Below are 13,804 nucleotides of genomic sequence, written 5' to 3' on the forward strand. Positions count from 1 at the left end.
AGAAACCACTGTACCCTTTACGTATTACCCCTCAGTCACCTCCTTCTCTCTGGCCACTGACAACCACCAACCGGCTTTCTGTCTCTATAGATTTGACGGTCCTGGATGATTTCTATGAAAGGAGTCACATCACATGCAGCCTTTTGTGTCTGGCTTCTTTCATTCGGCATAATGTTTCCGAGGTTCACCCACCTTGCAGTATCTTGTTCCTTTCCATTGTCGAATAACAGACCATTGTCTGGATCTCACACATTTTGTGAATCCGTTCATCTGTCCACGGACGCTTGGGTTGTCGCCACCTTTCTGCTATTGTGGATAGCGCTGCCACAAACGCTGGTGTGCAAGGATCTGCCGGAGTCCCTCCGAGGGCCACATTTTGAGACAGGAAGACGGGATGGCTGGGCTGTCATTCTTCCCTCTACACATTTTTCTTCCAAAGCAGGAGTCGGGGCAGTGAGCACAGGGAACTCCCAGAGCGGGAGTCGTGTCTGTGTAATCACATGGCTTTCCTCAAAGCGTGGCACTGAGTCATCACGGCCAAGCGATGGGTGGCTGGGCAATTTAGCATTCCCATTTGGTAGACGTGGAAACTGAGGCTCGTAGGGGCACACATGTCATGCTTGGGTTTAGATGGTTGGTAAGCAAGAGCGCCTTGACCCATGAACCAGGGTCAGCTCTCACAGGGGCCTATCTCCACTGAATGTTACACAGCAGGCAAAAAAGGAAGGAAGGAAGGAAGGAAGGAAGGAAGGAAGGAAGGAAGGAAGGAAGGAAGGAGAGAGAGAGAGAAAAAAAGAGAGAGAGAGAAAAAGAGAGAGAGAAAGAGAGAGAGAGAGAGAGGGAGAGAGAAGAAGAAAGAAAGAAAGAAAGAAAGAAAGAAAGAAAGAAAGAAAGAAAGAAAAGACAGAAAAGAAAGAAAGAAAAGACAGAAAGCATCTGCCTCTTCCATCTGCAGAATCGGTTCGCCACGATTTTGCTCTGCTGTCAGATAATAACCCGGGAGTTGCCCTCCGCGGAGACCTGGGCTCTCATAATGATGCCACCTCACTGAGTCCTCAGCCCGCCCTGTGGGGTGTGCATTCTTCACGCCCCCATTGTAGGCACGAGGAACCGAGGAACCGAGGGCTCGGGGAAGCGACACCAGATTCCTGGCTCCTGGCTGCCGCACAGATAATTCACAAATGGTTGTGTGCCTCAGGATTCCTTGTGCAGACAGGGGCCCAGGAATATTTGCATTTGTGACAAGAATCCTACTTGTTTCTGATGCAGGTCATCTGGGGGGCCCACACGTGAAGAAACAGGTGTCACCCCAAAGAGCTGGGGCAGAAGGTGGTGGGCTGGGTGTGCTCACATGACTCCCCTTCGGCACCTCCCCCAAATCCTTTGATGGAAGCTGTCGCAGGGGGGTGTCCCGGCTGTGCGGGGGAAGGTAGAGGCTCTTTGGACTGGGAGGCTGGCTTCCCACGACCTCACCGTCCCCACGCACCGCACGGCACCTGTGGGGTGGAGGGAGGGCGGCCCCTTCCTAAACAGCCACCTGGGTGGCCACAAACAGACATAGACTGTGAGGAAACCAGGTTCGGGCACATTCTCTGCTATTACTGACTCTCCTCTTGGCTGCCTGGCCTTCAAGCAGGTGACAGGGCTAGGACTAGCTGCTGAACCGGCCACCTCGGCGTTGATGATGAGCACAGCACCTTCCCAGCCAGAGGGTGGGGCTGGGGGCGGGCACAGCCACATCCCCCCCCCCTTTCCTCTCCTCCCTCCACTCCTGGGATGGCTGCAAGTCCAAGTAAGGCCCAGGCTGGGCGCCTGGGAGTCAGGATAAATATATGTTGGGGTTCGGAGCTGGTGCAGTCCATAATTTGGGGCTTACCTGGGAGAGGAGGTAGCCGGCGTCTCGCATCTGGGCCCGCTCGGGCAGACCTTGGGGCAGTGGGGCGGGGGGGGGGGGGGGGGGGGGGGGGGAGAGAGGCAGCGAGCCCCGCCATGCCCAGGCCGTGCTGACGCAGCAGAGCTCAGGGCCAGCTCCTGCGGACGCTCGGCCCAGCTGTCCACTCTGCGCTGTCTCTTACAGCTCCCCCGGGGGCCGGCCGCCTGTGGAGAGCAGGGATGGGAACCAGACCCGCTCTGCCCTTCATGAAGAAAGGAAGGAGGGGGAGCGAAGGCAAGACGCGGGGCTCCCCGGCTGCTCTTTCACGGAGCTGTCCCCTCTGCCAGAGACTCCAGGGTGGTGGTTGGAGAGTGGCGGGTGGGGGGTGGTGGTGGGGGGCGGGGCTTCTGAGTCCCTGAGAGTATAAAGAAGCAGGGGAAAACCCGGGCAGGGATCACTGTCTGACCTGGCGGAGGGGCCTGCTGGGGGGAGAGACATGGAGAAGGGGCGCCCGCCCGTCCTCCCTCCCTCCCTCCATCACACTGGGTAGAAGCCAAGTTGGGGGGCTCAAGGCACAGGGAAGAGCCCCTTGGAATTGGCTAGTTCGATCTTCTCATTCTCACAGGGGAGAAAGCTCAGAGGGGTCAAGGGCACGCAGCAAGGCTGAGCCTGGCTGGGCCTGGGACCGGTCCTGAGACTCGGAGTAAGCGATGCAGGCGGAGGCTCTCCAAGGCTGGTCCCCGGCCATTTGTGTCAGGGTCTCCTGCATCCTGGGATTAAAATGCAGGTTCCCGGGGCCTACGGAGATAGAATCACTGGGGTGCTTATGCCCTCTCTAATTTGAGAGCTCGTGCTGTAGAGATTAGGGGTGAAGTTGGAGATCTGGGTTCAGATCTTATCTTTAAGGTCAAGCTAAAACTTGACCCCTCAGATCCTTGGTCTCCATCTGTAAAATGGGTACAAGAAACTTCACATGAAGTGCTTGCACGGAGCTGGCTCACGGAGGATGCTCTGTCTCCAGTGGGAAAGACTCTGGTCACCTGGCTAGTTCAGGGACACTTGCTGGTCCTGGTCATGAGTTGGTGGGGACCGGGTCCAGGGCAGTCTCCCTGCACCAGCTGACATGCCTGGGGGAAGAGTCTGCAGAGGGAAGCTGTGCTCAGCTTGTAATGGCGACGATCTGGTGCCTGCCCCTCTACGGCAAGGCATACAGAGACCCAAAGAGGCTGCGCCTCCACCCCAGCCACCGATGCCACAGGGTGAAGAGAGGGCCTGTCAGTTTCTGGGGAGAGGGAGGCGGGTACGGACCGGGGTGAGCTCAGCACTGTGGGACTCCTGTGGGCTCTCCGGTCAGCGGGAACATGAGTGCCCCAGGAGCAGGGCATCCCAAAGGAGGCATTCTTCCCAGGGAGCTTCAGCTACAAAACTGGTCAGGGCAGAATATAAGGACACCAGAGAGACAGCCCCGAGACATCCCTGGCGCTGCCCTGAAGTGCCTAGGGGGACTCTGTGGGCTCCGATCCTGCAACCTGCAACCTGCCGTGGGACCGATTGGCCAAGGCCCTCCAAAGATGAGCGACGAGGCCTGGGGGCCGGATGACAGCACAGCCCCGCCCTGTCTGCAGGGATCGGAGGAAGGGGGAAGACTTCACACACGACTCACGCTGGCTTTCCAAGGCCCAGAGACTCAGCGCTTTGAATCGACATTCAGAAGTCAAAGAGGGCATTTTCTCGAGATGCACATAAAGATTTAAAAGCAGTGCCACAGGCTAAAGTCTCTTTTGGGGGGACCTGGGAAGCTCGGGCAGCCCTCTGCAGGGTGTGTGTGTGGGGGGCGGGGGGGGGGGAGACAAGAGCCCAGGTACCTTCTTCGAATCACCTGGGGAGCGATTCAAACTCCTAACGCTCAGACCACACTCCAGACCCCAATTAAACCGCGCAGGCTTCAGTGTTTAAGTCCCCCGGGTGATTCCGATACACAGCCAGGCTGGAAGCCTCCGCCTCCACCCCCGCTGCGGCGGATAGGACCCGCCTGGGGAGAGCTGTCCCAGGCGCACGGAATCAGAACCCCTGGGCCTGAGGGCTCAGGTGTTGGCGTTTTTGGAAAAGGTGCGTCCTGGGCGGCGAATCACTTCAGGGTGGCGGTGACTTCGCTGCCACCTGGTATCACTGAGCCTGTGCCAGAGTTTTATTGGAGCGTCGCGGGCGTGTGGCCTTGGTCTGGGACCAGGTGCTTGGCAGCTGTGCTGAAAGAGGCAACTCATTAACCCCGTATCCCAGAGACATCGGTCCCTGCGGTGACGGCGGGGACGGCTCACAGGTGGCCCCATAGAACTGTTTCTCCTCGGCTACCGGTCGCCTCTCCTCTGCCTCCTGGGACTTAGGGAGCATTTGGAGCCACCCTCTGTGGGGACAGACCTGGTAAAGAGAACGTTAGGATCTGGGGAGAATGTCAGCCTGACCTTGGGCATGCTGCCTCTCTCGTCTCTGGCTTTCACGTCCTCCGTCCTTCCTTGAAGACAAAGCACGTAGGCGAATGCTTTAGGCTCTCTGCAACCGAGTGTGATGAGTTTCTACAAGATGATACTACTACTAGATATTCCTACTAGACATCAAGGCAAAACCACGCTGTAGAAAGGGGGAAACTGAGGCCTAGGGGGCTAAGTTGCGTGGAGCCAAGGTGCAAGGTCAAAATCACGTGCGGCCAGTTACTGTCAAAAACCCTCCAGTGACCATAAAGTATAGTGTGCCCATCTTCACACACACGAGCCTGAGCAGTGAACAGGTAGAACACATACCTGCAAAGGTCCGGTCACACACCGTGCCTGAGCGCCTGCAGATGGCAAGGCAAAGGCATCATTAAAGACAGACTTTAAATTAATGCGTCGAAACTGTTCTCTTTTCCTTCTCTCTCTCTCCCCTGCCCACGGTCCCTCTAGCGTCGCTACTGAAAGCTCCCAGGTTCCGGAGGGAACCTCGATTCGTCCATCCATCCGCAGTCTGACTTCATCTTGGTACTCTCTCCCCGGAACTTATTTCCACTTCAGAGAGTCAGCGGTCGCCTGCTGGGGCTTCGAGCAAGTGCGGCTGGATTTCTCCTTCCCTTAGATCAGGGAGTCCCCCCCAGATGGGCGTGTGTGTCTGAGCATGCCCCCACCCCGCTACCCCGTGGGCCGGGGAGGGGGTGGGATCCATACTTGTTAGGGCCCCCCCCCCGCCAGGTGGGAGTGAGGCACAGGTGAGTCACCTAGCCTTCTCATTGCCGGCGAAGGGGTGTAAGCCCCAGGGCCGGCCAGGGGCCTGCCCCTTCCCTCCCCTGCTGACCGCGGCTCTTTGTCCCCATCCTCGTGGTCAGGCCAGATGGCTAGCGTTCAGCTATAAGTGGGGTGCTGGGGAAGGGGGCGAAATGACAGGTTAGAAACCTCCAGACTCAAGGTAAAGCCTGGCCACCTCGGGCATCACCTGGCCCCCTTCCTTCGCCTTCACCAAGGGCCCAGGCTCATCCAGCCTCCCAGGAGAAATGGGGTGAGTCATCACTGTCAGCTGATGCCAAACTGGGGAACCCCCCGTCCCCCCAAGCCGCTGGCGCTCCTGGCTGCCAGGGAGGGGGCTGCCGCTCTGACGTCACCAGCAAGCTCTCCTGTCAGGCCTCAGCAGCTACCCTTAGTCTCCAGAACACTCCTCCGCCCGATAAAAGTCTCTAGACTTTTACTTTTTACAAGTAAATTAGAAACTTGTCGTGCACGGGTGGCTGGTTAAGTACTTATTTCTTTTATGCAAGATGTTCACAGGGTCTGGGTGGTGGGGTCACCCCCGCCCCGCGAGCCTTGTGAATATTGTTACAATGCCAGTAACAATCAGTTCCATCAATTGAACTTACCTGCCGCCCTGCGACGGGGCCCTTTCTCCTAACAGCTCGCAGCGTGGTGCGTCCTGCACCGAGCCGCACCGCGGGGTCCTGAGCCATTTCGGAGGCAGTTCCGGTGCAGCCGGACGCCTCGGGTTCGAATCCTGACTCTGCCGCTTACTGGTCATGCGGAGTCACCCTGGGGAAGTCACTTTGCTTCTCTTTGCCTCTGTGTCTGTCAGCTTTCATGAACCCAGGACAACGACGGTAAAAGAACCGAAACCCTGAGCGCGTAGAGCAGCACAGGTGAGCCCTCTTAGGGGGCTCACAGCCGCCGAGGCGCTGTGGTCCCCACGCGCCCACAGGGAACGGAGGGAGACCCCACCTCCAGGTTCAATGACTTAGCCGCTTTTGAAGGACCTAGCAGCATTTGAACCTGTGGCTGCGGCACTGGGAAGCGCAGGGTCAGTCATGGAGCTTTGCTGCCCTCTAGGGCAGGGGCCAGGAATCGGACGCAATCGAGACCCCGCGCGGGGGCTTGCCGCCTGTGAACCTGTGACCACCTGGAAACAAACCAGCCTTTTTTTTCCGCCTTGAGACCATGGGCAATACAGTGTCCCACCTCCGAGCCTCAGTTCCTTCATCTATAAAGTGGGTTTATGGTAAGAGCATCATTCCGCAGAGCGGCGTGAGAATCAAATGACACGGACCCCACTATCAGGGCGGGTGCCATCTCCAGCCCCCTGGCAGCCCCCTCCAAGGCCCCCTGACTTGCAGGATGTGCCAAGGCCAGAATGCGCCCATCTCCTCCCAGTTGTCCCTCCAGACCTCCCAGAACTTCACCTCTGACACAAATCCTCTGGGGACCTGCTTCGGTTGTTTGTGTATAAATGCCTCTCTCGATGGACGCCGAGGCTCTGCTGACATCCTTGCTGGGAGGAGGCGCCCAGGAGAACCGGAGACACTGTGTCTCCACCTGCTCCCCCTCGCCAGCCACCTCCAGGCGTCTGGGAGGAACTCGCCGAGCGGTGGGCGAGGCACCATCTGGTGGCATTATCCAGGCGTTTCCCACGTGTCTTCACATTTGCGACGGAATGCGATTTCACAGTCACACTTGGTTGAACTCGTGGCAGGGCCAGGGCCTCTTGCGGGCTCCGGGAGGCACTGACATGTCCCCCAGGGCCAGCTTCTCTCGGGCCCCTCCAGTCTGCTGGCTCTCAGTTACCAAGGGGCTCCGTCCTCCCCCCTATTTCTAGCATCACCCCTTCAAGGCCTCCCACAAAGAGGAGCTCAAATGTGATGCGCTCAATGGGGGGAAGCTTGCTCAGAGGTGAGGACGGAGGAGACAGCCTGCCCAGCTAATATTTCATTCATCGAGCTAGAATGAATTCTCCTCACCATACAAGTTTCCCTCCTCCTATTGGGCTCATCCTCCAAAGACCAGTTTTAAATTCTCCTTTCTGGAAAGTCCTCAGCTGTCCTGGACTCACACCAACCTCTTCCTTCTCTGGAATGACAGTAACAGGAGTTGGGGTGCAGAACCAGTGGGGTGCACTGAACATTCTCTGAGGAAAAGAGGGGCTGGAGATTCAAATTGGGACCAAATTAGGATTGTGTGTCTTTGGAGCCAGGAAATCCCGGCTTTGAGACCATGACCCCTCGTGCAAGGTGAAGGGGACCAGGATGGAATCTTCCATCAGCATTGCGACTATTATTAGGGTTCGGCTGAGGTCCCTGAAAAAAATCAATCCCTCCTTCCTGGCCAAAGAGCAATTTGCAGCGTTTGGTGCTCACTGGGGAGCACAGACTCGTCTGGATGGCACCGCACTTTCCTTAGTTGGGTCTTTTTTAATCCCCAGAAGAATCAGTATTCGGTACAGAGATAATGAACTGAAAGCAAAGTTGTTCCTTTTTGTGTGTTCGTTTTGATCCTGTGTTGTCTTGGAAAGTCATCTGTGTGCATTTTCGTATTTTAAGGGTTTGAAACACTTAGTGCGGCATCGTAAAATAGGCTTTGCGATTCTGATTTCAAATGAATGAACTAATTGATCACGGCCAGATCTTTTCTCCTAATTGTGGTATAAAATACACATGACACAAAACTGACCATCTTAAATGTGCTTAAGACAGTTCGGTCGTGTTAAAAACATTCACGTTGTTGTATTTGGACAGATTTTTAACATAAAAGTGGTAAGAGCATTTTTACTAAGTTCGCAAATAGTGTGCTACTGTTTAGGAGAATTTAAGATTTGCCATATTTAAGAATTCAATGTATTAGATGTAAAAGAGTTCATGAAATACTTGGGAAGTTGATAAAAAGTGTTTATGAAGAAATCAAATATTTAAATTCATTAGTTCACTCAAAGCATTTAGGGGAATTTAATGAAGTGGTTAAAAAAAAAACCTTTAAAGTGCTTGTAAAATATGGTCAATTTATAAACAGTGAGATTCATAAATTCAACACAAAACCATAGGGCTTTTTGTTGTTTTAAAGTTTAAAGTGGTTGTAAAAATCACAGACAGGTATGAGCCCTGTTATAGAGAAATTAGACATAGGAATTTCTAGGGCTGGTACACAAGTTCAGCAAAGTTGGGGCTCCAGGCTGGCGTTTCTGAAATTCTTTGGGCCTTCCCCTCACGGCTACAATATGGCTGCAGCAGCACCAAGGATCACATCCTCTCTCCATAGGCCTAAGTGAGAAAGAGCCAGTTATGGTCCACATGGGATAGGAGGAAAGGAACGGTGTCCTTTGTGAATCACTTTCTGGAGCTGCGGAAGTCCAGGTTTGATATACAAACGATATCCCAGAGACAGTAATTTGGAAGGCACTGCCTCTCTCTGGAAATTCACAGCGTGCTATGTTGCTGTGGATTTGTAGCACCTTCCACAAGGCAGCAATGTGTGACCGAAACCTCACATCTGAGCCTCCCGAACATCGCTTGTCACTGGGCCACCAAAGGGCAGTGGCATTTTCATTGAATATAAAATGACAATAGAGAGACAGTGTCTCCAGGCAAACTGCAGGCCTCGGGCAGGTGCGAAGCTTCCGAAGGTGGAGAAGGAAGCAGATTGTGAGAACTCGTGAGCAGGAGGGAGAGTGGGGGCAGACAAACCTCTCCCAGCCTTCGCTCATGCTCAGCAAGAGCAATGACAGCAGTAGTAGAACATGCTGGGAACAGATTTTGCTTTCTTCTGAGTCACCCGGGGAAGGAGGATGGAAAATTACCCTTCTCCCTGTCTCGGGTTCCCAAGCGGGAACACGGGCTCCTTGGAGCGGACAGCACGGCCTGGGGTGTGCGACTAGCTGGTGGGGTACCTGGGCCATCCTGTGCGGTGGCTTGCTCCGTCCTGGCTCTTGATTTTCCCCATCCAGCAGTCTGTCCGTGGCGGATTGTAAAGCTCTGGGAGCTTAATGAGCTTCTAAGGTTGCCGGTGCGGTTTGTTTGAGCTGCTGTGCCATGTAGACAGGTGGGGGACTCATGCCGAATGTACCTGGCCTAGGCAGTGACACTTAGCAGAGTCTATCGCTACCAGATGAGACTATAAAACAATTGCCACAGGTCCCATGGCCCTCCCTCGCCCTGGAGCCATCTGCTTGTCTTTACCGCTGCGGGCACAATGCTGTGTGTGTGTGTGGGGTGGGGGGGATTCTGCCTCCCTCCTGCAGGGCTCACTTCAGGATTGCCGAGTCACACACATCACAGAACTGCACATCTCAGACCCCACGGCGGCCCTCTGTTCAGTGGCGGCTTGTCTACCCACAGCCTCCAGCAGAGGGCGAAGCCAAACCAGCGTCTAACGAGCGGGAACCGGTACTCAGATGATTTCAGTGAGTAAGGAAGGCGGAAGTTCTAACAGGCAGAGGAAATCTTGGCTGTTGATAAATAACATGCCCACATAAACATATGACTGAGTCACCATCTTGAAAAACCAAGAAATCAACAGGCGGTCCTCTGACCGTCTTTGGCTCCCAGCTTCTGATCTCTGGGAACACAAGCCGACCATGTGCACACAAGTCACTCATGCGCACTGACGGGAGGTGCCCTGAGCCCACACTTCCAATGCGACCAGACTGCGCTTGGACGCGGCGAGGTTACTGAAAACCACAGACATCTTTGTAAGGGAGGGTGGCCTTACCCTATTTGTTTCCAGGACGGCACGGAGCTAAACTCCACCAGCAGAGTTGTTACCTGAGCTGGTATCTGTTCAGGCTGCTACAGTGGAAATAACATGGACTGAGGGTGGGGCTTCAACAACAGATATTTATTACTCACGGTCTGGAAGCTGGGGCGTCCAAGATCAAGGTGCCGGCAGATTCGGTGTCTGGGGGTGAGGACCCGCCACCTGGTTCATACACAGGTGGCCAGCTTCTCGGTGTGTTGTCTCACGTGGTGGAAGGGGTGACAGTGCCCTCTGGGGGTCCCTTTTACAAGAATGCTCTTCCCATTTATAGCTTAGTTCCCTCCCCAAGTCCCCACCTCCTAACACCATCACCCTGAGCGGGGGACACAAGCATCCGGTCTGTGGCAGTGGTAAAGAACAGCTCAGGTTTGGGAGGCAGGCAGAGCTGAGTTGGGGTCTGGGTCCTGTCATCTTGGGCAAGTTACTCGACCTCTCTCTGAGCCTTAGTTTTCTCGTGCGTCAAACTGGGGCCATTCCAAGCACACCCAGGGCCGGCCCAGAATAAAGGCGGAGAAGCACGTGAGTTGCGACTGTGAGAAATGTTTGTGCTTTGTGGCAAAGGGCGTTTGCTCTGTCACAGGAAGGTCAATGACTTCATCTAACATTCTGGGAGCGTTCGCCTGCCTCTTACGTGCCGGCCGCCACGGACGCGGACAGGAGTCCGTGTGAATGCTGACCTCGGAGCTCATACTTTACATTCCCACTGAGGTCGACGGGGAGAAAGAGTAAGCCCCGCCCCCGCCACGCCAGAAGAAGGAAAAGCACAGTACACATCCATGTTTCGCCGAACATGGAATGAAAGATGCCCACCGAACTGGGGCGGACGACGTCCCGCTTCCCAGAACCAGGTGGGGTCCAAACAGCCACGACTTGACACCGGTGGTCACCTCAGCTGGAGGTCCCCCGCACACCGAACCAGGTCATTCCAGGCTATGCCTCTGCTGACTGTGTGTTCCGCATTATGAGGTCCAGGTCCTAATGGCAGAGGATGAACAGACTCGCCACAATGGAGAAAAACCGTGGCCCCGTGCCCAGCAGCCCACGCCAAGAGCTAACAGACAACAGGCCCAGCGCGCATGAGCAAAGCTGAAGGTTCCGGGGACCGCATCAGCTAAGGCCGAGGGACCTGGCTGAGCCCCAGCATGCAGCAGTACCTCCCGTCCTTCCAAGACTTCCGGCTGCACCACTCAAAACAAATGAGCTGATGTCTCTAAAAACCAAAAGCTCTGAGGACAGCGACACACATCTAAGAACATTTCTATGATCCAATGCTCAGGTAAACAAAGGCCCACGGTCTGGAAGCAGAGAGTTTTGTTAAACGGCATTAAAGACAGGACGACGAAAGGTGTAACCGCTTATAAGAAGTAGCTGTTGGCACAGCCAGACCACCGGCTGCGTGTCCTGAGGAGGCCAGGGAGGGCAGACGGTTAAGGCATAGGGTGGGTAAGGGATGAGAACATGGCAATTTCAACACATCGGGACATCACTGGCTCATTGACACGGCGAGGCGGACTCAGAAGAAGAGAGACCCTTTCGTTCTCTGCAGACCCAAGCTGTCCCACACAGAAATAAAACAGCTTCTCATTCCTCGGCCCAAGTCATTGTTCTTGGCCAATGCGGTAGATAGAATTAGGGCACTTAAAATTTCGATATGAGGGTAGAACTCATCTTAATTGTTCCCCCCACACACACACACACACACATACACATACACACGCACACACAAGAAACCCCAAATGGACACAAGGAAACTTTTACAGGTGATGGATATGGTTACTACCTGGATTGAGGTGATGGTAACGTGAGTGTGCGCATAGGCCCAGACTCACCAAACTGTATACACTAATTATGTGCAGTTTCTTTTGTATACCAACTATATCTTAATAAAACTAGAAAACAAAACAGAACAAAACAACTTCCTTAAAAAAAGTCTTTGTGGGTTTTGAACAGGGTCTTCCCAAATGTGAAGACCGCGAGGGAAGTACTTTCTCACTTTCCTTCAACAACGTAAGCGTGCGTCAAATAAGAGAGTGGTTGAAGGCGGCCAGGACACGGCCACAGCGCAGTTGGTGACGAAGAAGTAACAAGGGTTCGAATCCCAAATCATAAGGGACGATCTTATTTATTAGCAAGACGTTTTCTGTAGGGCAAGAAAGCCCTGCACAGGAAGCAATTTGGGGGGAGGGGCAGTAGAGACTCCACTTTGGTCAATTCCAAAGGCTCAGTTCAGGCTCCAGTCCCTGCTCGGAGGTAGATCAAGTCGCTTAACTGCCATGGGCCTCATTTCTATTTGTAAAACGTCAGGAATGAATGGTCTAGCAGCTGATGGTCAAGGTCTTTCGGGTTCTCTAATCTCGTGGAAGCGACTTAGAACATAGTTTTGTGCAAGGGTGGTCGTTACCCTGAAAGTCTTATCACTGCGCTTTCTTTTCTTTTACCCCACTTTTATAAGAGGCAAGAACTCAAACTAATCGGGGTTGGGTTTTTGTTTCTTGTTTGTTTTAGGCATACACTGAGGAAAGAAGATTGCACAATGCATTTACAGAAGGTCTTCAGAATGCATGTTTTAGCACTTCTAGGTGACAGAAATGTTCTTCTCCTGGATTCACGACAGCTCCCGGTGCAAAGGTGGGCACAATAAAAGATGCTCAAAGACAAGGCAGTCATGATCAACCAGGGAGATGGAACAGATGGTGGCTTTTCCCAATGCCACCTCCAGGTGTGACTCGAATTATCAATGGGACGATATTGCCCCTTAGGGGGGAGAGAACAATGATTACTCTTTTAACGTGTAATGCACAGATATGCAGTTATCTGTGGTACTAGAATTTCACGGAGGTTCACAGTGTCTCTACTGACAATAGTTAAAAGGTGGGTACAACCCGAGTATTCATCAGTAGCCAAATGGATAGACAAATTGTGGTCTATCCATACACACAATGGAATATTACTCAGTCACAAAAAGGAACAAAGTACCCATACGTGCTACAACATGAGTAAACCCCGAAATCACGCAAAGTGAAAGAAACCAGTCACAGAAGGTCACATATTGCAAGATCCCATTTATATAAAATATACGGAATAGGGAATCCAAAGGAGGAAAGAAGTGGGGAGTGACTGCTTCATGGGGGAGGGGGTTTTACCTTGGGGTGATAGAATGTTCCGGAATTCGATGGAGGTTGGTGGTTGCCCAACATTGTGGATTTACCAAAAGCCATGGATTTGCACACTTTAAAATGGCTAGTTTTACGTTATATGAATTTCACCTCGATTAAAAAAAAAAGTCAAAACAATTTCATGAGGGCGGGACATTAGAAAAAAAAAAAAAAGGTCTAAATAAGGCGCCTGAAGGGGGCGGCAGTGGGCAGAGAAGCTGAGGAAGATGAGCAGAGGATGGTAAGACATACTGTTAATGCCACGAAAAGCGGCGGATTTTTAAAGAATTCTAGGCCCTTGAGATGAGAGAGTGTTTTGGAGACGGGAAAAATAATTAACTCTCATTCAAAGTGACCTCTAATTTCACCCAAATCCAACAGCTTGAACGTGACAATTGCCATTAGGAAGCCTGTCATTCTACGAGCAGCCGACAGAACTTCTAACCACGCGAGGGTTCTGGGCGCGGGCTGCTCCCTGCTCCTCCCCCTGATTTCTTTCCTTTATCCTGGACACCTTCTATTCCTAAGTTCACCGAACAACTTGCTTTTTATCTCCTTCCACTCTCCAGAAAAGTTGACATCATTGTCCTCAGATTTTTTTTTTTTTTTTTTTCGCACAGCCAAACAGGAAGTAGAATTTCCTATGGAAAGATTCCTCCACTTTAAACTTTAGGACAACAGAAAGCCCTTGAAAGGGGAACCACGGTGACAACAATCTAAACTCCGCGGTGTCGGCTTAGCAGTCA

The sequence above is a fragment of the Rousettus aegyptiacus genome, unplaced genomic scaffold, assembly GCF_014176215.1.
Source record: "Rousettus aegyptiacus isolate mRouAeg1 unplaced genomic scaffold, mRouAeg1.p scaffold_m13_p_5, whole genome shotgun sequence".
NCBI lineage: Eukaryota > Metazoa > Chordata > Mammalia > Chiroptera > Pteropodidae > Rousettus > Rousettus aegyptiacus.